General features: G+C 33.6%; 1 long non-coding RNA gene and 1 pseudogene across 3 annotated transcripts in view; both read right to left on the reverse strand.

Moving 5' to 3' along the window:
- The window catches only part of LOC145245707 (uncharacterized), an 839291-nt gene that overhangs the window by 658723 nt on the left and 153105 nt on the right, over nucleotides 1-27463 (reverse strand). The window lies entirely within an intron of this gene.
- LOC145246264 (U2 spliceosomal RNA) lies at nucleotides 1039-1218 on the reverse strand (annotated as a pseudogene).

The raw sequence follows: 27463 nt of genomic DNA on the forward strand, positions 1-27463 counted from the left end.
ATGTGTGGGCAACCTCACATATAAGACCTTGGTCAATGTAGGGGCAACCCTTCATACCAATTGTCACTATCCAGCTCCCCTACTCCCCGGGGAGCTGCTCCCCATTTCCCCTTCACATTAAAAATCGGCCTTGTGCCTAATTTGCTCAGTGGGGGAGCAAATAAATACCATCTGTTCCGGCAGATGCTGCAAGCTATGACTAGCTATGACTAGCAAAGACCAGATGTGGGGGCAACCCCACATGTCTGACCATTAACCAGCTCCCATTTCCCACCTCTCGGGAGCTGGTCCCCTTTTTCCCTTCCCCCTCCCTTCACTCCTCACATTAAAAATCGGCCTTGTGCCTAATTTGCTCGGTGGGGGAGCAAATAAACACCATCTGTTCTTACTACATGCTGTACTTAGGTTTGTAACTTTGTGATATAAAGTGGGGGATCACTTTTCTGCATTAATTTAATGTAAAATGATCACCCCTTTACAACCAGTCAGTCTCAAAGCGATTGAAGTCATTCTCCAGATCATTCAAGTTGTTTTTGAAGGATTCCAGTTATTTTTTTAAGCATTCAAGTCATTCTTAAGGTCATTCAATTCATCCTTAATTTCATTAAAGTCATTCTAAATCATTTACTTTTTATTTAAGTCATTTCAGCCCATTTTTCGTGTCGTTTTAGTTTATCATTAAGAATTTCATGTCAATCCTACATTCACGTATTTGAATGAACGAGAGCACGCGACTAATGGTTATCTGCCTTTATTCGAACAACTTGTATTGAGATATAGTAGATGAATAGTGTGGATATTGAAATAGAATATCTGGAAAACATCATTTAATGTCGCAAATCTACCCGCAGATACGGTTGCCCCAACACCCTAGCATATATATATATATATATACTTACTAATGAACCCTGATCAAATATAAAAAATAACAATTCAAGACCATAAAAATCTTTTGATGCAATTACATACTGGGAGAAGGAATTGTCCACGTTCTCATAGTTTGTATTTACTTGCCTCCCCTCGAGGGCAGTCTTAGAAGGTCGGTTTTTTAATGTGGGGGAAATCCAGCTCCCAAAAAAAAAGGGGCACTGTATAGAAACAAAAATAAAAATTGCCAGTCTAGAAAGATTTCTTTCACTAACCGAGGACAGTAAAGATGAAGTGCAATATCAGAACAGATACTACACTTTGCTCCTAGTCAAAAGGCCAAGAAAGTACGGCTTCTAATAACAGCACTCATCCGAATACCCCGTCAAACCAGATAAATTCTGGTCCTGGGATCCAGTAAGGTATGTCTATGTATCTCATAAAATCGAAAGCGGTTGAATACCTACACAGCACTTCACAGGCATCTTTGATCTTTGTACAAGAGTTTGTCAGGATAAACGACATGAATATACTTCATCTTACAAGTAAACCATAACCAAATATTCTAAACACACTGGGATACACAAACCATGATGTACATTCTTCAGAAAATGTTACATCGTGTACAAGAACTTAGATGGAGATTTTTCCAGATCAGATAAACATGATCAGACAAGAAAATGAAAACACTATAATCTTAGGAGAATGATCTTTCCACCAGATGGTCAGTATCTTCATGGAATTCTTACACATACAACGATTAATAGATATTGAAATTAAAAGGCGTTAAATGCAATTGGTTGAATTAATCGATACGAGCGTTACTATTTGCGATTGTAAATCTGCCTTTAGCGTGTGTAAATTTAATGAATTGGCTGGGAAATGCGAGGCGACAAAAATAAAATTACGCTCGACATTTGTGATTTCAATGATATTATTGAAAACATCACGTGTACAGGCTTAACATTAATATAAAAAAAACTTCATTTTTCTCAGATAATAGCATCAGCGCAATTTGCCCGGTAAGTTAATCTGTTTTCGTTCCAATTCCAAACTGAGAAAATTAAATTAAAAAGAAAAAGAAATATACTTATGGTTCTGGTAGATTAACACATCTATCAGAATATTATGGTTCTGATAGATTAACACATCTATCAGAATATATTCATACTAGCGGAAATTGTAGAATTGTTCTGGTAGATTAACACATCTATCAGAATATATTCATACTAGCGGAAATTGTAGAAGTTCCAGTGTCTATATAAACTCTGCTATGAAACTTCTATTCTTTCTGAAATACTAATTACTTACCAATGCCAATTATATAATGGCATTTTCTTCATCCGTAACAGATGTTTGTCCTTGAGATCTAAATAATAGTTTAAGTAATAAAAACGGATATGTATTTCTTTACTGTAATTTACTTAATAAAATTTGAGAACTATTTTATTTAAACCGTTATTTAGCTTACAATGGCACTTACGTTTACGGGAGAAGAAAACGTCATTGTAGCAATTTAATTAGTTTTGAAACCATAACAATGTAGTCTTATTAGCGTAAAAATAGCGGTCATGTACATTGTGTGCAAATCAATGAAATGAATGCCACTTTTTTTTTTACTATATTTGTACTGCTTTTTTTGTCACTTTAAAATCTATTTACATTTGTACTGCTTTTTTGCTACTTTTTAAAAATATATTTACATTTATACTGCTTTTTTGCCACTTAATATATTTACATTTGTACTGCTTTTTTGCCATTTTTTGTAATATATTTACATTTGTACTGCTTTTTTGTCACTTTTTTAAAATATATTTTCATCTGTATAGCTTTTTTGTCACTTTTTTAAAATATATTTACATTTGTACTGCTTTTTTGTCACTTTTTAAAAATATATTTACATTTGTACTGCTTTTTTGTCACTTTTTTAAAAATATATTTACATTTGTACTGCTTTTTTGTCACTTTTTTAAAAATATATTTACATCTGTATAGCTTTTTTGTCGCTTTTTAATATATTTACATCTGTACTGCTTTTTTGTCACTTTTTAAAAATATTTTTACATTTGTACTGCTTTTTTGTCACTTTTTAAAAATATTTTTACATTTGTACTGCTTTTTTGTCACTTTTAAAAAATATATTTACACTTGTACTGCTTTTTTGTCACTTTTTTAAAAATATAGTTACATCTGTACTGCTTTTTGTCACTTTTTAATATGCTTACATTTCTACTGCTTTTTTTGTCACTTTTTTGAATATATTTACATTTGTACTACTTTCCTCGACGGCAGTTTGAATTTTTAATCTGGTTTAAATATGGCAAAATTAAAATGTTTAATAAAATATTAATAAGTGAACGGAGAACCTCATTTTCTCTTTGTGAAAAGTGATAACGTACTTACGTACGTAGAAATGCCTTAACGAATTATGAGCCATGTATGTTCTCACAAACATTAAATATTACGAGCATAAAAGTAAGTCATCTAGAGACATGCAAGTTTCGGAGTTTACTAAATCTAGCTATACTGATGAGTAGACAAGGATCGAACCAGTCACGCTCGATAAGTAGTCTTATTTTATCACGCGACCACGGAGACCTAATCAATTTTTATGCTCGATTTTTATCGCTGTAAATATAACTTTCTTTTTATTAGCGATTCTGTAATATGTTCGTCTTTCTTTATGCTCGCTGGGCGCTTTTTATAAGTAGTTATCTGCCCTTTGTTTACATTTTTCCGCCCCACATTTGTAGGGCGTATTAGTTTTATAATTTTTGTAAATACTTTTTTATTATTTAAATATTACGTGCGTAAAAGTGGAAAAAAATGTAAACAAATGTAAAACACCGTCTTAATGACTGAGAATAAAAAGGAAAAGAATAAACACGTACATAAATTTAGTATTTATGAACTAAGAAACGGCTCAATATTAACTGATAAGAAAAATATTTGTTTCCATAGACACAAATATTCACTATTAATTTTGTCATCGAATAGAAGTTTTACTTCAGAAACAAAGGATTTTTTTTAAGCTTCGGGTTATCCTTAAAGTAAAACTTATCTTGGGTATTTGTTTTTTAAAACATTACTTACGAATGCGTATTCTTTAGATTATTCGGACTATTGTTCTCATCTTGAGTTATTTTCACAACGTGTCGGTTGATTTAACCTCCGACCTTCTTCAGGCATATCTTGTCGAACTGGAATGTTTTTGTCGAACTCGAGAATTTGAATGAAATTTCTAACGGGGCCTTTTATTTACTTCACAGTGGTAGCATGCTCTCGTTCCGTAAGCCATGACTGGATATGTAACAGAGCGATTATGAGCGCGTATGAAAATATCAGCAGCAGGTAAGGATGGATACTAATCGATTGTATTAGCAAGAAGAGAAGCGTTTGAACGCGTATACAAATTGGAAAATGTGCTCGGCCTTGCGTTTCAGAAAAAGAAAAAAGGACAACGCACGGTTGAGAACACAAAATTTGACGCGAAGGAGACGGATGTGTTATGTAAAGGGGAGAATAGACTGGGTATGGCCAACGTGCCATCGGAAGAAAAGGAAACGCGTGCTAAGTGAGAGGGATATTTGGCAAGGAGAGAGTTTTAAGCTGGTGTCAAGACGGGGAGGAAGAAAACGGTATTAAACAACTTGTGTTAAAAGAAAAAACGCTGACACGGGTTGTATTTATTTCTTTCCTTTGTGCTTGGGACGTTATATTATTTTAGATGCTGTGTCTCGACTTTTACAAAAAAGGTATAAGAATGAAAAATGTAAGAAAAACAAACGTTTCCACGGAAAATCTAGTCGGACAAGACGGGGTAAAAGAAAACCATACCAAGAGATAAGAACTTAAGAAAAACTGAAAGGATGTTACACAAGTCTGTTAGTCACTTGTTCGTCCCTTTTCTTATTGTCTGCTCACTTTTGAATTTTCTTCTCTCCTGTAAATCATATTTTGTTTAGTGGGGACCGTGGTTTACAGTCAATGTTGTTTCGGACTTAGATGCGAATGTTCTTACTCTACGAATGGGTTTGTTATGCATTATTATGAATGATATTGTTTCATACTTATTAAAACGTAACACGTAGTTTGTTTTCCTTTAGAGCGAGAGTTAGAAAAACCATTTTGACTAACATTTTAGACGCGTGTGTACGTACTGTTTAAGTGTTATATCCAGTTTTATTGTTATAAATTACTGAAGTTAAAATTTGAAATAAAACTTGACTCGAGGTTTTGCAAGACTGGAATAAATGTTTAAACAATTATATCGTGTAAGAAAGTAAATATTAAAGTAAATACGAAAAATAAAAAAAAACCTGACTATTTCTATAAATACTAGTTATATTGTTCTAAGCTTATGGGTCGCTTATAATTGACTATTGATCCTGCCATTGTAACAAATGATTACATTTTTTTTCAAAATAAGAAAAAGTGCTTATTTTTATCACGAGCTATGCTGACCGACTTATAATTTTGTTTTATTTGTAAGGTTTGTAACTGATGCTATATTTTGGCTGTCGTGATTTTGTTACTTGGATTCAGATAAATACAGAACACCGAAATATTAGTTTTAATCGGGAACTGAAAGCAAGCAAAGATATGTAACGGTCGTGTAGAACACTTTACATGAAAGAAAAATACTTTGAAATTAAACTTTCTTTGATAAGGCGAAACAGATTGCATTACCACTATAGTAGAATGATAAGTGACCTCTAAACATTTTGGGTGCTCACAGTCCTCAGTTTCTAGAGATGGAGAATGTAAATAGCGACGATTTTTTCTATAAGACGTCCGAAAGTTGTATACAGAATTCAAAAAGCAGATCAAATTTCCCAGACATTGAACGTAACTTTCCATCAGAAATAAATGACTGGACTTTTGCTAAGTCAGCTTACGAACAAAGCAACTTTGACGATAGTGAAAAATAGAATATAGTATGGGAATAAGCAGTGCTCACATTGGATAGAACGGCCCATTCTTAATGATAAGGCCAAACTATTGTGATATAAAAAAGGGGAAAATGCAATAATTGCTGTATAATATTGATATCCGGTGAGGTTGAGGGTACTGATTATGCATCAGTCCCTTTGGGTCAGGTGTCAACCGTAAATTGTCTCTAATAACTTCGTTAAAAGTGACCGAGCACTTAAAGGCAAACATAGGCTGAATTGCCTTGGATAATCTCGACAAAGAGAGGCTGAGCGTTAAGAGACAAAAAGGGGGCAGTGTACTATACAATGGGTTTGCTTAACTGTTCTCCCGAATAATCTTGTTAAAAGTAACTGAGCAGTAAAGAAACAAATGAGTCACAGGAATAGAAAAAAGGTTATAATTACTAGCTTAATTAAAGATTCCAAAGGGAAGTTTTAAGCAAAAAAAAACTTTAGGCAGTTGGCGAAAAAAAATCTATTAATGAGCAAAGGAGATAGAAATGTTATGACGAACCGAATATTGAGAAAAAAGTAGCGCGAAAAAGGAAAACTCACACGAAAAAATATACATGTATAAATGTATATTGAAAAACAATTAACATAACATGTTATGAAGATTATCAAGAAGCAATAAACTGATTTTTACTAAAATAAAAAAAAATATTCCGTTTCAGTTTGGTGAGTTTTCAGCCTCAGTACATACAATCAATAGCTATGTAAACTGATTTGGCCTTGAAATGATTTAATATTGTAAACATTTGAAAATGTATTCCTGCACACCCAAGCTAAAAAAACTTCAACACTACTTCAGAAAACTTTAATGAAAAAAATATACATTCTATTCAAATAGTTTACTGAGCTTTTCCTTTTCAGCGTATTTAAACGTTGTTTTAAAATATTTAGAACAATACGCTTTAATACCTTTTTGTAAAAGGAAAGAAGGAATAAAAATATTTTTGACTAAAAAGTATAAAATGGAAATATCGAACAGATGATACACTAAGACGTTTTTATTTGGATTTAATTATTCATGTTTATGTAAACTTATTTTTCTTTTATTACCTCGCGCATGTGTAATTAAATTCTTTTAAAGAATTTTTAAAAGGAAAGGTATGAAAGAGCGCATATGAGCGCGTATGAAAATATTAGTAGCCAAGGATGGGTGGGAATCGATTGTATTAGTAGCAGGAGCAGAGTTTAAACCGTGTATAAATTTGCAAGTGTGCTTGGGCTTGCGTCTGAGAAATAAAGGGGCACCACACGGTTGAGAGCAGAAAAAGTCGCCGCCAAGTGAAGGCGAGAATGGGCTGGATGTCGCCAGCGTAGGGTCGGAAGAAAGTGAAAGGTGCCAGTTGAGATGGACATGTGGCAGCGAGAGATTTTAAGCTGGTGTCGAGACGAGGAAGAGTAACACATTCTTATGTTAAACAAGACAAAAAAGCGACCCGCATTTTTATTTGTTTATTCTTAATTTATTTCTTTATTCTTATTTCTTTATTCTTATTTCTTTATTCTTATTTGTTTATTCTTATTTGTTTATTCTTATTTGTTTATTCTTATTTGTTTATTCTTATTTGTTTATTCTTATTTGTTTATTCTTATTTGTTTATTCTTATTTGTTTATTCTTATTTGTTTATTCTTATTTGTTTATTCTTATTTGTTTATTCTTAATTGTTTATTCTTAATTGTTTATTCTTAATTGTTTATTCTTAATTGTTTATTCTTAATTGTTTATTCTTAATTGTTTATTCTTAATTGTTATTTCTTATTCATAATTGTTTATTCTTATTCATAATTGTTTATTCTTATTCATAATTGTTTATTCTTATTCATTTGTTTATTTTTTTGTTTATTTCTTTATTTTATTTTGTTTGTTTATTTTAATTTATTTTTATTTGTATTTGTTCCTGCAACTTTACAGATGTTCTAAGAAATTCGTAATTTTATTTTTCGGTCGTCCATACTGAGAATTGAACCTTCAAGAGAATATCACTTTTACAATTGATAATCCAAGTACGTTCGAGTTCGACAGACATTCGCGAGTTCGACAAGATACACTTGAAAAAGATCGGAGTTTAAATCAATTAAAACATTGTGAAAATTACACTCAAGATGAGAACAGTCGTCCAAATCACCCTAATACGAAAAACTAATCCTCAATAAAAGAAAAATTCAGAAACGTAATTACTTACGAACTTGCTATCATTTTTTTTTATTTTACTTAGTTAACCGGTTTCAATTTTTACACTAAGATGTAGCTCGCATGTGACAACGGTAGGAAATCAATTGTCACCGAGAAAAACAAATTACTTTATGCAACGCCGGCTAGCCTTGCCAGTAATTAATGTTAGTATGTTGTTATATGTGTATGAATATTGTTTTTAATTGCTTATTTAAACTTAGTTTTGTTCGATTATTTTGTTCTATACAGTTCAATTCTTTGTCTTTCAGAACCCCAGTAAAATGTAAAACAAAAATAAAAACAGAACACGAAGCATAAAGACACAAACAAACTATGAAAAATATCGCAAAATTACGCGAATAAAAGAGTCCAACAACGAAACTAAACAAAAAATATGGCTTCCGCATCTGCGGTCATAAAAAAAAGAGGCCAACAATTACACGCGCAACGGATAGACATGAAACGACGTGAGAAAGGAAAAATCAATTTTCTAATATTTGGGGTGATTAAGTGCAAAAAAAAAATATATAAAAACATGTTTAAGCCAGTCTGCGCATGCGCGACATTAAAGTAATATTCTTGAATCACCACATTAAACCTCACTTAGCAGTAGTGCTCGGTTTGTCTTGAGTGATAATGGACACTCTTTGTAACGAGGATTTCAGGTGGGATCTATTGTGAAGCAACGATTGCGCAATCTCCAACTACTACCAGAATCGACATTGCGAAAAGTCCAACACGACAAGAAAGAATTCTGGAATAAGAGCAAAGCCTTCTAACATGCAGCATCTAGTATTTCAAAATGTCCATCCAATTTCGATGTTGCTTAACTTCAAATACATAATAGGACCTTTTGGGTCCACCTGATTATACACATATCTACTGCATTGTTTTATCCACTTCTATAAATTTACTCTACGTAAATATCGGAAGCTCAAGAATAAACCATTATTGCGATAATAGGGTGATTTGTAAGGGTAATTAGAAAAAAATGGCGGATAGGCGAAACTTAAAATCTTATTTATAATCCAGTAACTATAATCTATTTTTGCCATTGGGTGATGAGAAGTAGTTGCATGGAAGAACTCCTAGTGACTAAAAACTAGCACTATCCAAAGAACGTTAGCAAGTAAACTTCCAATTGTAAACTTTGCTTTAAACGTTACTTATTATACACTAATTGATCTAAAGGTTACTTATAATCACCAGGAGTAACAATCAGTCTAGAGTTCTAGTTACAAACATACAATAAGTTACTAGCGCTGGTAACACCTGCAATCGAGATTTGCGAAATAGCAAAAGCACAAAAAGCGCTGACTGCAGTCTAGTCGGCCAATGTTCAAATCTAAAGTAAGGTACTTTGAAGTCTAGCCGCACTGATTAAGTATGATACAGCGAAACAGCATGTATGTGACATATATATATATATATACACATACGTGTGTGTATACCTAAGTATTTAATATTTGATTGAAAATGCTGACAAGAAAACTTTTCAATCACACGATAGGAAAAGACACACACACACATTATATATATATATACTTCTAAAAAGAATTTGATAACCAAACAAGCTTTAGCTATCTGTAAAAAGATTGCTATTTTGTTTTATTTCCCATAATAACATATACACACTAACACACATGCGTTATCAATGCATAATTTAATGGAATAAGTATTTGCTTATTAAATTAATTACCTAATTATTTACCGACGAACTTTTAACAAATACAAAATATCCCACAATGTTCGTACAAAATTCACAGAATTATGGCAAAGTCTATTACACAAAATTAAATATACTCTAAACTACATAACTATCGAATCTGGTGTGCCTTTTGGCGCCTTAAATGTTGTCTGAGCTACATCGTCGGAATTCAATTACAACTTCAAACCATATGAAAATGTATATGACAGGATGATGGTCAGATTCAAGCCAGTGCCTATAACTAATCAAGCCTCGTACCTTTTTAACTTTGTCTGAGGAATCTTGAGGGAACAGATCGCCACAAGAGAGAAATTCAGGCCGGGTAGGATGATTAGACCTAGTAGAACACAATATCAAAACGTTAATCCGATAGATAAAAGACCACTGAAATAAACTATTTCCTTTCGGGAAAAGAAAAAAGACAGCGCATTAGTTGGCTTTGTTATTTCTGCTTTTAGTGCAATACCTACGCAAATTCACTCATTACTTTTGTGGTTTTCGGGGCCTTCATGCTAAACAACATTTACGATAAAGCAACGGATTCTGTTCATGAGTCTAGACAGCGTTATGAACCAAATCAGGTCACTCTTCGTCATAATCCACGCCAGACAACGGCATTTAGATTTATCGCAGAGTAAACGAATAGTCGCAATTTATGTATCACACTAGAAATTTTGTGCATAGGCATTTGAAAATTGTCATTTCGTTTGGTAAGTTCGAATCGCCACAGAATTGATAATATCAACTGGGGCACTGTCTCTAAACATCACGAATGTGTATGCAGCCCAAATCCGCCAATCGACGAACAGCCTCATCTGTGCGCTTAATATTTGTCCGGAAATTCTACTCGACTGAATTCATTAATTTAAAATAGCAAATGACAGCTTGATAATCGTGTTTGCTGAAGAGATTTGTTAAATTATAATCTTTCAACATTGTCATGCTGCATTGATCCATCTTGATGGGTTTATTACGACTTAGTATGAATGAAAAGAATGTGCGGGGAAAAGATAAAATATTTGAAGAAAGAAGCAAAGAGATGGGGAGTTTATCGCCATTACAATTTTGTTTACTTCCTATCGAAGTAAGACACAAATCAGGTGTGGTTCGATAAACGTTTCTGTGGAAGAAACTGGATTCGAATTTGGCAAACCCAGCTTTCTAGTTCGTTTCATTAACCACTAAGCCACGTCTACTTTAGAATAATTCCAAAATGTTTACTAAGACAGAGACATTTTGATTTTTCCAATTATAAATATCATTTCGCTAAGTTCAAGTGTAAAAAGTTGCAATGTCAACCCAATCAAAACCGTCATCCCCGCCTAAAAAGCAAAGGCCTTTTCAATTTTGTAAGCGCAAATAGGTAGAATCAGAGTAAGTTTAGATCACAGAGCTAAACTAAAAATTTAGTAGCAATCTAAATCAGAATCCGTCGTCGTCTGACCATCTGTTTCGTGTGGCAAATAAAATATTAGGCGTGTAAACGTTGGGCCCAACTCTCTTCCTGATATACACCAATGATCACCCAAAACAATTAAATCATTTGTTGACATCTATGCTGATGACAGGATCATCTGTGGCAACACATCTAAGGCCGTAAATGACAAAGTTCTGATTCTCTCTCCTGATATTGTGCGCACGGTACAATGGGGGGGGGGAGAGGTGGCTGGTTACTTTTAATGAATCTAAAACCAAACTCCTATCTTTACATCATCAACGCTCTGATCTCCATCTGGCATCAATTGAAATAGATCGCTCTCGTCTAAGGGAGGCTTCATGTTTTGATAAGCTTCTGGGATTCACCTTTACTCCTGATCTGAAATGGAACACGTACATCAAATCCATTGCCAAGGTCGCTGGAAAAATGGTGGGATCCTACCGCTCCAGATATCTCACTGCTTATGCAATTCTCTATATAAAAACCAAGTAGCCCAAGAATGGTATATTGCTGCCATATCTCGGCAGGAGCTGCTAAAAACAGCCTATCCTGCCTTGACAGAGTACAAAATAGACTTCATGGCGGATGCCCTTTTCTCTTCCCTGCAACATCTCTCCCACAGAAAAGACATTGCACGCCTATCTTTGTTTTATCATTACTTCCATGGCAAGTGCTCGTCTGAACTCCAATCCCTGACACCCCCTCGCCAATCTTTCACGAAAAACGTCCGTCTATCTGAAACCACTGTCAAAAGTTTTCCCCACTCTTTAACTGTGCCAAAACCAAAACTTGGATTCTATGAACAAAGCTTCTTTCTTAGAAGTTCACGCCAGCGGAACTCTTCCGTCTGACTGTTTCCCACCTGACTACAACTTTGATACCTTCAAGTCCAACATAAACAAATTCCTAATGAACCGCTCCCTTAAGACACTTCATCAAATCCCCAACGATTTCTACGATACTATTCCATTGATTACTGTACACGCAATAACGCTTATCACAGAGTTGCTTCCGGGCCTTGACAAGTGGTGACTTCCACGTAAAAAAAAAAAAAAAAAAAAAAAAAAAAAAAAAAAAAAAATTATATATATATATATATATATATATGCAACAAAAGAAACTCACTGATTTATTCGTGAAGGTAAAAATCTCACATTTTTTTATGTATACAACATAGCTATTGCCAATAACTAGTACTTACTGCAGATGAGAGTCCTAAAGCAAAAATTCCGTAGCATCCGTGGCAGAAGAAACTACTTGATATAATAAGCTGAAAATATTACTTCAATATCAAAACAAACAAAACGTATTAGTCTGATGGATTCTGACACATGAGGAATTCTCCCAAATTTGTCGGAAAAATGGGTCATGGAATGCGAGAACTATTAAATACATTTATTCAAAATATAATTTACGACGAACATTTCTTTTGCAGAAAATTGATTAACGCTACAAAATTAAAAATATTCCATAGTGTAACTTCAAAATGTTTATTATCAATTTGATTCAATTGAATCGTGTCTGTGTTGTAAGACCTGGTTGAAGCAGTTCAACTAGATCTTACAACACTGACAGCATATAATTGTCTTATGAAATGTACTTTATTCTAACATCATTATGAGTTCATTATCTTACTAAAGTAAGAGAATGTATTTCACTTCCGTTAACTACGCACTAAATTTAACCGACAGTCATGAGTGCAGAATATATTCTGACTGGTTGTTCTGCCAACTATTCTGAGATCAAACTATTTCAAATTCAACGAGTGAACTCAACATGTATCCCCTCAGTTTTCTTTTTATGATTGAAGAGCTGTCGGCCGTATAATCACATATCATCATAGTGATCAGGGGATGCATCTAGGAAACTGATTTTCAGTTTTATCCAGCTGTAGCAATATGATTATGAAACTGCAATGGAGTTAAATTAACATGTGATGAAAAACCTGCGTTCAGACGACAAATATTGTCTTATCTTGTATCTTAAATATTAGTAACTAAGGAAACATTTATCGTAAAGAATCTATTTAGGCATACGCTTGTACTGTTTAGAATACGCTTAGAATGTGTACATACGCTATAATAAATACAAAAAACAATTGGGTTGGCATACAAAATAATTTGAGAAATAACGATTAATTCAACATGAAATGTGCGCATGAGATTATAGGGGCAATACTAAACAGATTTTTACTCAAAATGGTGTATCGTATACTAATATTTAAGAAAATAACGAGATGAAACAATACTTACCGTCTGAGGGAAATTTTGTATCCCATTATGTTTAGATCGTTAATCTGGTATCACAAAGTTTAAATGGTATTGTTCTGGATAGTATTCGTGAAATTTACTCATTTTTAACCATATACGTATACATGAGATGTACATAAAAAAAATCTGAATGCGTTATACTTGTTTAATCTTTTTAATATTAATAATTTCAGCTGTCTGTACTGATGTTATATCCACTACTTTTACCTCAAGATTCTCTCAGCAAGAGCAATGCAACACCAAGCAGACTGTTTTATGCATCTCTGTAAATAGAGAAATTTGGATGATGCATTTATGTCAGAAATTACAGAATTATACGGAGTTAGACTGATTTGCGATGGTTTGTGTATTAAACAGGAACAGGTTCTCAGGGAAGATTAAACGGCCCAGCGTTGACCATGAAAGAGAAAACAGTCACGAAAGAGCAAACAGTCCGGCTTGATCGTGATCATTTATTTTGTGGGTTCGTAGATTTTACTAGACATGTGCACCTACCTTCGATCTATAGAGTATAAATGGCAAATAATGTCTTTGCGTATGAGAATCATAGATTGTTTTCTCTAAGATAGAGCAGATGGGTTACTAAAAAAAATATCATTGACAAAGATAGAAGTTGAAAAAGAATACGTCACTCGAAACCGTGTAAGCATGTAACATATATATCTCAATTTTCACCCCAAACAAAACACAGTGACACTCTGAAGAAGGGGGCTACTATCGGGGACATAAGTTGCAGGAATATGATAAAGGGAGACGAGTAGCAAGATGTCTGTATACAATACACTAGAACTTCTGCATGTCAGTATAGTTTGGAAAGCAGAATCCCGGAAAGGAGTTCTAGCAGTTTGCGGGAAGAAATTATTGGAGTAGAAAGCTGTGAAGGAGTGGGATTTAGCTGCTTGTCGGGTTTGCCAGCGATGTTGACATCGAGGGAGTACAAGTGCGTGTAGTTCGTCAGAGCATTCACCATTAAAATACTTGTAGAACAGGCAGAGGGATGCAACATTTCGTCGATGGGACAGGGGTTGAAGTCTAGATGACAGTCTAGGACATATCAGGTTGGCGACTTCCTTTTGAACCCTGTCCAGGAGTGAGATAGACGTAGCAGCTGTACTAGCCCACATGTGACTACAGTACACCATACATGGGCGAATGGTGGCCTTATAGAGGTCCAGGATAATTTCAGGCGTAAGTAGTCTTCTATCACGCCCATCTTCGCAGCAGCCTTGGCAATGCTCTCAATGTATCTAATCCAATTCATATTCCTTGTAAACTTTAGGCCGAGGAGTTTAAAGGAAGTACTTTCAGGCAATGTGTTCTTGGCCATTGCTATTGGTGGTAGATGAGGTTTCTTGTAATTTATTAAAGGAAGGAAGCTTAGTCTTGGCAGTACTGAAGGTGACCATCCATTTTTGTACCCATTCCATTGTAACGCAGTGTAAATGCAAATGATAAGACAGTCATTAAGAAATCACCAAATGTGTGTATTTTCTAATTTTCAGATAGACGTACTTCCACGTTGCGAAACTTTAGTTTGGTTGATTTGTTTTTCGATATGTAAAAACTTTTCTGCTCATTTAATACCGAAACTAATCATTTTGGCAAAAATATTTTTATGCTTCAAGTAATTTATTTCTTACAATATTTATTTAAAGTGTTTGGTTCCGTTGTCTTTTTAGAGTAAATTATTTTGTTTTGCAGAACTTGAGTTTTGTATGGGGGAATGGAAAAAGCAATAAGATTAATGTTAGAGTATTTTAGGCCAGGAAACATGTATCTTCTGACAGTCTAATCTGTTCACATCAGTAGCAAAGGTGTAACGAGGAAATCAGTCAACAACATTGGATAACTTCAACGCTAAAATGAATTCGAATATACGAAATAAGAAAATAATTCTGACATGTTAGATCTCGTAATATTTTGGGCCATTCGATTAACCAGGTAGGTTTTTTTTCTTGCGGTGGATCTACGGATATACACCACGTCATATTTAATAAGGAGTATTAAAAATACGATACTAGGTTGCTGTGTCAGTGGATACAATAACTAATTACGCCAACATTACTTCGGATGTTAACGTAACGTTTCAGTAAGGTCAGCTTAAGGTTAATTTTGGAGGTATGGTTTTCTTTAACCTTCTATCTAGACGATAAGAAAAGGTTAACAACGAATTATTGTTTACGAATATAATAAAGTCTAATTTGTCGAAAATGCCTTTGATTCACGCCAAAATATATCTTGGCATTTTCACAGAAAGTAATAATAAAGTGCGAGATTTATTTTGTACGTATGATTTTCTTCTGGAGAAAAAGAAATTTGATTAGGAATATATGTCATACATAAAAACAATGTTTATTGACTAATAAAAGCAAGCAACTAAATTAGATTAGGTAGAATTAGCCGACAGGTGGAAGCGTCAGTTGATAAATAAAAAGATGCGTATTGTTACTTATAGACACATGCACGAATATATATGAACACTTATAAACACGCACGTGCGTGCGCGCACACACACACACACATATATGTGTGTAGAGAGAGAGAGAGAGAGAGACATGCATATATACATTGCCGTTTTTTCCAGTTTTATCATCATGTTCGGAATAAGGGCATCCTTCAAAGACATTCAGCTATCTTATGCTATCTCATACATTTTTTAATCGGTAGACATTTCTACAATATTAACGATGTCTTTCAGTGCAAGTGGTTTAATCTCTTACACTTGGTTCTACCGGGTATATTTCTGAGTTACTTTTAAACGTATATTTCAGAAGCCCAGTTGTTACTATAAATTACTTGAATTAGAGATATTTCTAAGATCCCAGTTTCCGTTTCATCTTATACATAATTCCTTAATATTTTGTAATCTTTTCCCTCTCAGCTCCGTTTAAACCATTACCATTGAGGACACTAACATCTGCTAAGATTGCTTCTTTCTCCCCCTTGTCCCATATCACTATGTCAGGTTTAATAGCCCCATTTTCTAGGTGGGTAGCAGTTGAAATTGCATAGTCATAGGTTGCGAATGACTTAATTCCATGTATTGAGACAATTGAAATTACAAAAATACAGGAAAGTAAAAAAATTAAAGGTTTCAGAATAAGCTAAGTGATATAGATTTAAAAAAAAATAGGGCCGGATATTTGCATAATAAATTGGCGAGCATTCAAAATACGAATAAAATTCTAAAGGTAAGAGGTACAAACCTAATATAAACTGGATGTAAAATGAAAGAAAGGGATTAAAATATTGTCAAATAAAATAAAATCAGATAAGTTAAAACTATATATAGCTCACACCAAGCATTTATGCCTGACAGGTGTGTTTCAAATTTATATACTAGCAGTTCAGTCCGGCTTTGCTCGGGCCTTATGTAATGTTCATAACCTTATGTGCATGCATATATATATATATATATTATAAAAATTTTGATTCATGCCCAAGTAACGTACATCTAGCATTTCAAGTGTTCACACTCAAAAATGGCGGAAGAGTTTGAGAGGATCTGCAAAGGTCAACTCTTTCACCTTTGACAGCCAAATTTTCGCCCCAAAAACTGATTAAAAGGCTGGCTTTATGTCTGAATACCTTTTATGTAAAATTTCATGTTTAGACCCCAAAATTTGCTGAATAGTTTGCTAAAGACCACAAAAGTCAAATCTTGGCAGCCAAATTTTCGGCAAAAGAAAAAACGATTAAAAAGCTTGCCCTATGTCTGAATGTAAAATTTTTAATGTTTAGATCAAACACTGTAATAGATAAAGCTTATTGTAAGTCAAACTGCAATTTTCGTAATCAAAGCAATTTCTATTGTAATATCTCGTGCATATCCAAATTTTATAACTATTCCATTTCAACTAATCTTTGTTAAATCGAAACTTGTGTTCACCCAATTGTATGTAAAAAAGTGTTATATAGCAACAGTTATTTCTGGAATGTTTACTAGATATGGATCCTTGACATAAATTGATTACGCTTATATAATACTAGATGTGAGTTTGGTCATATAAAATTACCATAACTGGCATAACTCATAACTGCCACCAAAAAATACGGACAAGTGAAAGAAATAGTGAGTAATGAAAAATAAGATAAAAAGAGAGTCTAATGCAGCGTAGATAAAGGAAGAGAAGCACACGAAATACCAAAAGATGAAAGGTGCACTAGAGACCAACATAGGAGACGAGCACAAAGGTAACCAAGAGAGGAGACGAGCACACCAGGGACCAAGTAACAGGAGGAGCAATAGAGAGACAAAGAGACAGGCTGAGCAATAGAAACAGGAGGGGCAATAGCGAGACCAAGAAGCGAGAGTAGCACAAGAGAGACCAGGAGACGATAGGAGTGGAAGATAAACAGACAGAAGACCACAAGAGATAAGGAGAGGAGAGAGTCATAAGAGAAACCAAAAAGAGAATAAGCACAAGAGAGACCAGGAAACGAGAGGAGTACAAGAATGACTAAGAAAAGGAAGGAACACAAGGGAGGTCAAGAGATGAGTTGAACACACGAGAGACGAGGATAAGAGAGGAGGACAAAGGGGACCAATACACGAGAGGAGACCAAAAGAGAAGAGAATATCAAGAAAGGCAAAAAGGGGTGAGGGGCATAAGAGTGACCAAGAGAGAGAGCGGGGTAGTAGAGAGACCAAGAGAGAAGATTACATAAAAGGTAAAGATAGGAGAGGGACATAAGAGTGGCCAAGAGAGATAGCAGCACAGTAGAAACCAAAAAACGAAAGGAGAAGAGGGCAGAGGAGCACAAGAGATCCCAATAAAAGAGATGAGTACCAGAGAGATCAACATAGAGGAGGGCCACAAGAGAGACAAAGAGAAAAGAAGCAAAAGATAGATAAAAAGCGGGGTGCAAAGGAGCACAAATTTAACGATGTGTAACCATGAATTTTATATAAACTGCAATTCTAAGTAAACCGTCTATAACTTTCGCCCATTTTTAATAGGAATATATTTAATCCAGTTCATATATCTAATCCAGTTCATATTACTACATTACTTGAAAATTACTTGATAATTCAATAAACTTGTAAAGTATGTTACTCTGCTTTCGCAAATCATGTTATTTCTTCACTTGTTCTATTTCTCCCTCTCTTTGTAAAAGAGAGAATACAAACGAATGAATATAATATTCATAGAGAGAGAACGTAAGTGAAAACAAAGGAGAAAAAAATCAATTCAATTCTCTTCATTTTTCATTAGATTTTGATACGAGTAATCAATAGGGTAATTGTTTTTAATTTTACAGAACCTTTTTAAAAAATTGATTTCAAGAAAGTTTTTTTTTTATAGATTTGATCTCCTCCCCCAAACGAGTACTTGCTTAAACTCTGTTAATCATGGAAACGAATAAAAAAAAAATGTACCGAATAAAACATTTTTCCTTTTTCAAAAATCATTAAAGTGTCAAATTAGCGTTATAAGGTCTGGCCAACTTCTCAACCCAGTTATTAACATTGCACAAAAACCAGTCGATCGTATTGCGATGCTTTGAGAGATGACTCTCCTAATATTGTTTAAATACGGAAAAAACTCATGGAATACAAAAGAAACAAAGGTTTTATTGATACATACAAAAAGGCGTATAAACACACGGAAAGGAAAATATTTAGTACGAATTTCTTCGAAAGGATAAAGAGGTTTTTTTTTTTTACAGTGGTCACCACTTATCAAGGTCCGGAAGCCACTCAGGGATAAGATTTATTGCAAGTACATTACGTTAGTGTGGAGATTTGATGAAGTTTTTACTTAAGGGGGCGGTTCATTAGGAATTTTTTGACGTTGGACTTGAAGCAATCCAAGTTGTAGTCCGGTGGGAAGCAGGCAGACGGAACAGAGTTCCACAGGCGTGCAGTTCTAAGAAAGAAGCTTTGTTCATGGAATCCACGTTTCGATTTAGGCACAAATAAAGAGTGGGGGAATTTTTCACAGTGGATTCAGCTAGACGGGTGTTTTTCGTGAAAGATTGGCGAGGGAGGGGGCCAGAGATTGGAGTTCAGACGAGCACTTGCCATGGAAATAACGATAAAACAAGGATAGGCTCGCAACATCTCTTCTGTGGGAGAAGAGTTGCAGGGTAGAGAAAAGGGCATCCCCTACTAAGCCACGAATCTATTTTGTACTCTGTCAAGGCAGGATAGGCTGTTTTTAGCAGCTCCTGCCCAGATATGGCAGCAGTATTCGATCTTTTATATAGATAGAGAATTGCATCAGTAGTGAGATATCATCTGGAGCGGTGGAAGGATCCCACCATCTTTCCAGCGACCTTGGTAACAAACTTGATGTACGTGTTCCATTTCAGATCAGGAGTAAAGGTCAAACCCAGAAACTTATCAAAACACAGGGCCTCTCCCAGACGAAAGCCATCCATCCCAATTGATGCCAGATGGGGATCAGAGCGTTGATGATGTAAGGATAGGAGTTTGGTTTTAGATGCTTAAAAAAAGGTAACTAGCCACGTCTTCCCCCACTGAACCACGCGCTCGAGATCAGAGGAGAGAGAATCAGAAAGAACTTTGTCATTTACAGCCTTTGATGTGTTGCCGTAGATGGTCGTGTCCTCAGCATAGATGTCAACGAATGATTTATGTATATGTTTAGGGAGGCCATTTATGTAGATCAGGAAGAGAGTTGATCCCAGGATTGACCCTTGAGGGACTCCAGCATTAATACTGCAGGCCTCTGATTTTTGTCCATCGACCACTACTCTTATGAGCCTATCGGAGAGAAATGATTTAATGATTGAGAAAACATTTCCAGTAGCTGGAAATCTTGTGAAGTAGACCCTTGTGCCATACCTTGTCGAAGGCCTTTGATATGTCAAGAGCAATTGCCCTAGAAATGAAGCCTTTCTCAAGAGATTCACTAATCCTGTGAGATATAACCGTCAGCACATCTGCGGTAGATCTTGCAGAGCGGAAGCCATATTGTGTGTCACTAAGGTTATTCCTGCTGAGGTGGTTGACTATTTCTCTATTTAATATGGATTCCAGCAACTTACTCATAACACACAGGAGACTTATTGGTCTGTACTGAGAGGGAGATGACTTATCACTATTTTATATATATTATAATTATTTGGAGTATGGTTTATGGAGGCAGCCATCATATATATATATATATATATATATATATATATACACACACACACCTGTTTAATCATTGTAATGTCCCATACATATCTTAACAGCAGCATAACGGTTAGAAGCGGTGTCACCTAGGTAGTAGTTTAAATCCTGGTTTGAAGTAGTTGCTAATCTAGCCGCACTGAAATCTGTAATGCAGCAACACAGTATCCTTTGATGAATATTTACTAGTTAATCACAGTAGGTAATAAAATTGCCAACTTACGTTTAATTCACGTAAAACATTAAAGAAATTATTACACGAGATATAATATCAACGCAAATCAATCTTCAATTATTAAACATATTCCAATATCAATTGACCACAAAGTTTGCAGTTTGTTTATAATGAAGATATTTTAGAATAGTTATAAATACAATAACGATTTCTAATATATAAGAATTTATAGCAAAATAGTATATATATATATATATATATATATATATATATCTCCATGTATAATATTTTGATTGTAGAAATTCCGCTCTAGACCAAAGTACTTAGGTTTGCAACACCATGCCACATACGAATTTATTATGGCTAGACAATTGGCCACTATTTTATGTAACTTTAAACGAAATTTTAAACATATTTAGTCGTTATAATAAAATCCTACATTTTATCCTAGGAGCAACACTATCACCATCGCACCATATTTGGAGGAAGTTCCTATTTTCCCCTAAATATTAATTCGTACTACCGCCCATAGACAAAACAGGAGGAAATATACACATTGTAAATATATTGCGCTTGAACTCTTCGTAACTGGACTATAAACTTTCCATTTCCCCCCATCTAAAAATAATATTTTCTTCCTTATATTCCTCCCATTCTCATTGGCTGAGATCTGAATATTCTCATTTTACGGAATTATATTCTTTACATTACAGGACAATAATTAAAATTAAAATATGGCCTAAGAAACCTTTTTAGCCCAGCGATTGGTCGGATACAAAAAGCATCTGTTAAAATTAGTGCAACAAAAAAAAAAAAAAAAAAAAAAAAACATTGCGTTCGTCTGTTTTTCCACACTTTGCAATATACATTCTTGGTCTATTTAAGTCTTGACCCAATAAAAGGCGTTGCTTCCTCGGTATTGTAAAAAATTGATTTTAAAACACCATAACAAATTACATTTTTGTCACTGTATTCCATGATTTAAGAAAACAATTAGTTTGGGCGGGTATTTGTTCTGTCACGTGACATTAGCTGTAAATACATGAGAAATAGATCACATTTCTATTTCCTGCAAAAGAATTTCAATTCAATTACTACCTTATACATTATCGCTTCGCGTGTATTTTGAATATTTTAAGTACGGTGATATGACAATCCATTAATACAACTGGTTTCATTTGGACACCAGTAGTTCTGAGTATAGTACCAAACAAAATCATATTAGAAAGCAATATCCACAGGTGTTAAGAACATGAACATAATCATACATTTTGCCTGTTATGTTTTTGAACTAGTCCAGCTAGTGTATATATAGTATGGAAAGTTTTCTAACCTTTGAAACTATAAAACTCAATTTTTATATTGTTTTATCATTCGTTAGAAAACCATTTAGTCCGTTAGTCATGTAAAATCCTGCAATCGCTACATCAACTTGCTTCCTTGAATCTACAATAGTTCTTATATTAATTCAGGGATAACCAGTAGTCTACAATGACACGGTTCGGGGGATTTAAAAACAGTAAATTAAATCATGGTTCCTCAATAGTGTTGATCGAACACGCCCGCCCTTAATCACAAAAAATGCTGCGAATATTTGATCTAGTTTCCTGCTTCGGATTAATTTGGCTTATTTATGCTATCAAAAATATATTCCTTAATTGTGACTCGTTTTTGTCTCCAAATTAAAAATGGATATATTTCTTTAAATTAAAGAGTCAGTTTTATCTATGCAATCTCGATTTATCTATTATGCACCTTATCACCTACTATTATTAGTACTTATATACACACACACACAAATACACACAAACACACATATACAAATATGCATATATATATATATATATATATATATACACATATATATATATACATGTGTCTGTATAGATAATGCAATCTGGGTCAAACATCAAAAGAATGAATATTGAAACCGGCAAGGCAAATATAAAATATATTCTTGTTTTTGATGTACGAAGCTTAACGAGTTAACTTCAAACAGAGCAAAAAAAATCCGATTACTAGTAATATATGCATACACACATATACATATACACACATGCATGTGTTTAGGCGAAATGTATTCGGATACTGACATTGTTCGACAATTTGACTATTGATGCTAATATCGTTATACTTCTTCATTGAATATGTTTGATTTATTGACTGTGTCCATCTAAATTAATACGATGCAATAAGATCTGAAGATTCAAGCAATACTAGTTGGTTAAGTTTTTTTCACAGAAACTCATTCTTTAAGTTCAGATGATGCATTTATAAAACACAAATATTCATTGCAAGCTGTATATCGCTTCATAAGTTCCTAAATTAGAACTCTAGTTTAAATACACATTTCATAAACTTGTTTCCACAGAACTAAAACTTCTATTTATTCATGGAAAGAGCTAAGCATTAAGATTTTTTATAATTTTGATTAAAATTCTTTTTTCTATAAAATAAGATCAAAGCTTTTGCCTTTTTTCTGAAACCTTTCCCACAGCCTGTCTTTGCTCTATCGCTATTTTCATAGCAAGTGTTTGAATGAGAACAAATCTACGGTGCTCCCGCGCCAATCTTTCACAAAGCAACAGTCTAGCAAAATCACTATCAATAAAATTCTTCCACTTCATTTCGGTGCCTAAACCAAAACGTGGACTCCATAAACAAAGATTCTTTCCGAGAACTTCGTCTGTGGGACTGTTCTGCTGGTCTGTTTCTAGATTACTACAATATTGTTTTCAAGTCCAGTAGCAACCAGTTCTATTGAATCGTCTTTGTAAATAATATAATTATACAACATTTTCAACTCACCGATTACTACGCTACTGTCTCATTCACTACCATAAACACATTAACTCTTATTCTCGAGTGGCTTCCGGGATTTTATATGTCGTAACTCCTTTGTAAACAAACAAAAAATAAACCGCTTCGCTAAAGCGATGTTATATATTTAAGAGCAGAGCTTTTAAAAATAACATTTTGTATCGGTATAAAATTTTGTGTCGAGATAAAATTATATATATATATATATATATATATATGAGAAAAATAAGAATGGGAAATGAAGTTACCATACTATATATTGGTGGATATAGATTGGTTCATTTATTCAATAAGGAAATACAAAATTAGTTGGGCGATAGGCATTTCGAAGTCTAATGCTTCTCATCCATGAGTAGATCAGAGAATATGCTAGGTAACAGATGCGGCGTCTAGCATGGGATTCATTAGGAACGAAATAGATCAAGTAAAATTATAGATGGTGTTGGGAGTTTCTAAATAAAAGGAGGAGCGTATTATATATAGTGTAATGTAGAAAGGAGTGTAGGGTCTTTATCATAGTCTTGAATGTATGCAGTATATGTTTTAGGGTTAAAGTGGGTGTATAGCGTGGATGGGTGGTAATTCTATTTTAACGGTGTGTTAAATGTCATCTATGGAGGGGCATTTTTCGAGAGATCCAACAGAGACGACAACAGCACTATGAAGTAGTGTATAATTTTCGGAGGGGTGTTATGGTGATGACTTGAGGCGAAAAGGGTGTGTGTATATATATATATATATATATAAACAGTAGATTCCAAAATATAAATATTTTTCATGCAAAACAGCAAAAGTTTCGGTACTGTTTTTACAAATTCGTTTTGTAATGCAAAAAAAAAAATGGTTATGTCAATACCGGCCCGTCTAGTGCATATACCCTTCAGAAAAATTAGAAATTATTTGCTTAGATAGAAAAAATGCATGACAGGATAATATCGTAAGAATAAATCTAGATGGAGTTTTTTTTTTTTTTTTCTTGCAACATTATATTTTCATGCATTTATTTTATTCTCCCCAAGCAAATTTTTTCTAATTTTTCTGAAGAGTATGTGGACGTAAAGAGTCGGCATTGGCATATTAATAACCGGCTGTTTCTTCATAAGGGAACGGACCAGTAAAAATGTACCGAAAATTTAATATGCTAGAGAAACTGTTTTGCATGCAAAATATTTGAATCTTGGAATGTAAATATACACAAAGAAATATAATTAAAAAACATGTTTTCCAAAATGATATATATATATATATATATATATATAAATATATATACTTTTTATTTGTTTTTACATATGCATTAATAAGTTGCTACGTATTCATAAGTAGGTTACGGTCAGCTGTTTATTAATTACTTCAGAACTTTTCATGCGATATAGCTTATAGAAAGCTATCCTCTGAACTTTTGTATAAGCTATATCGCATGAAAAGTTATCTAGTTTATGTAAACTAACTGACCGAAACATGGTCGGGAATGTGTACTGACATTAAAACTTATGTAAAAAAACAAATAAAAAGTATATCTTGGATACTTCTGTATTGTGCGCTCTATAATTATCTCGTTAAAACTACATTGGTTACTTTGCCTCTGGAAAATAATCACTTAATTATTACTGAGGTATGGCGCGTTCAAAGTCGATTCAAAGCCATATTTCTACATTACCAATTTAATTGAAATTTTCAAACAATCCATCTGTAAAGTCGAGTGATGTTTCTATGTTATTAAAATAAATTAACATCACCAATTATGAAAATATTCAATAAACTAAAAATATTTTTCGTACGCCGATAGTGCGAACCTGTCTCGTTGATAAAACTGAACTTCCGTTTCAATTCATTTCATACACCACGATTTCACGAAACGAATTGGATTTCATTTTCTGTTTACTTGATAAGTAAAAACAATTCATTTGTTTATCTTCCAAATTTATTTAGTTTTAAAAACATTTATTATATCAGGCAAAGAAAAAGAGTTGAAGCAGAAAAGACGAAGTGTTTTTTATTTATTTTTTTTAAAAACTGTTTCGATATGAGAAAATATGAACTTTTTTATTAAAACTATGAATTGTTAGGTGAAAGTACAGGTTTTTTTCGAACAAAATTTACGGATGGTAATGTGCTTAAATATTTGGTGCTAATGCATAGAATTATCCGCGCTATTTTTTTAAATCGTATTTTCAAGTTTACTTAAAGTTTTGCTTTTTATTCAATCGTAAGGTTAAAGTACAGAATAGGTCAAAACACCCTCCCCTCCCGCGTTAAGAAGGGCTTTTATAATAACGTTATTACTTAAGTACGGATCACTCTGCATGAGTACCAATATATTATATGTACACAATGTTTAAATATTATTTCAACAGTGCTCAATACTTTCACCTAACAATTTAATTAACAAAACATAGTACTTATGCAGAGAAGGTACCGTGCTGAAATAATACCGTTATTTAGAAAGTTATTAACATGTGGAAGGAGTTTTGCATCTATTCCATACTTTCACCTAACAATTTAATAAACAAAAATAGATAGTACTTATGCATAGAAAATACCGTGCTGAAATAATGTTATTTAGAAGGACATTCTTGACATGGGGACGGTATTTTGTAACTAGTCTTTCACCTAACAATTTAATAAACAAAACATGGTACTTATGCCGAGAAGCTACCGTTCTGAAATGATTACGTTATTTAGAAAGCCATTCTTTACATGGGAAGGGGTGTTTTGTAAAAATTCTGTACTTTTACCTAACAATTTAATAAACAAAAGTTAAACTTAAGCAGACAAGGAACAGTACTGAAACATTTAGAAAGCCATTCTTAACATGGGGAGGGAGGATGTTTTCTAACTATTCTGTACTTTCCACGTTTAATGTTTTTTAATTCAATTTTAAGGTTAAAGTACAGACTAGGAACAAAACACCCTCCCCATATTAAGAATGGATTCTTAAATAATAACGTTATTTTTTAAGAAAACGTTTTAACAAAAATTGAAAGTACACTTTATCATTTTTTTTTTACAGAAGTTGTTTTTATAAAAGAAATCATGAATGCTTATTCTTTAAAGAAATTGGGTACTCATGTACTTACTGATCCGTGCTGAAATATCGTTATTATTTAAAAAGCCATTCTTAGCATGGTGTTGTACCTATTCTGTACTTTAATCTTACAATTGAATTAAAAAACGGTAAATTTTTAGATTAGGTCCACCTCCACAATTTTCTTTTAAATGGCGACTTTTATAAGTTTTAGACTATGCTGAATACGGGAATCGCATTGAAATTTCGCAGAAATCTGTAGTTATCGAGATATAAAAAGATGTATAATGCATTGTAATCTCTGGCGGCCATCTTTTTTACGCGGCTGCGCGCACGTCATAAACAAATCTACACGTAACAAAGATGTCCGCCAAAGAATACAATGCATAAAACTATATCTCTAACTACTTCTGCAAAATTTCAATGCGATTTCTGTATTCAGCATAGTCGGAAACCTTTAAAAGTCGTCATTTAAAAGAATTGTGGTGGTGGACCTAATCTAAAAAATAAAATATAAAGCTTTAATTAAACTTGGAAATACAATTTAAAAAATAGCGCAGATTAGTAAGTGCATTAGCACCAATTAATCGACTAACGTGACCTTATTGCCAAATAAGCTCCGGTTACAATGTTGAACGCGCCGTTCACTTTTTTTTTAAAGTTGAATTTAACTTTCACAATATCTTTAATTTTTTTTATAATTTCACGATATATTTTTAATAATAAATTGTTAATTGAAAGCACAGAATAGTAACAAAACACCATACCCTCTCTATGGTAAGACTGGTTAAAAAATGAATAAAATTATTAGGTACTCGTGCAGAGTGATCCGTGCTGAAAAAATAACCTTATTTAAAAAACCATTCTTAACATGGGGAGTGGAGGGTGTATTGTAACTATTC

This window comes from Euprymna scolopes, chromosome 23, assembly GCF_053919585.1.
Source record: "Euprymna scolopes isolate OS-2025 chromosome 23, ASM5391958v1, whole genome shotgun sequence".
NCBI classification, from domain to species: Eukaryota; Metazoa; Mollusca; class Cephalopoda; order Sepiida; family Sepiolidae; genus Euprymna; species Euprymna scolopes.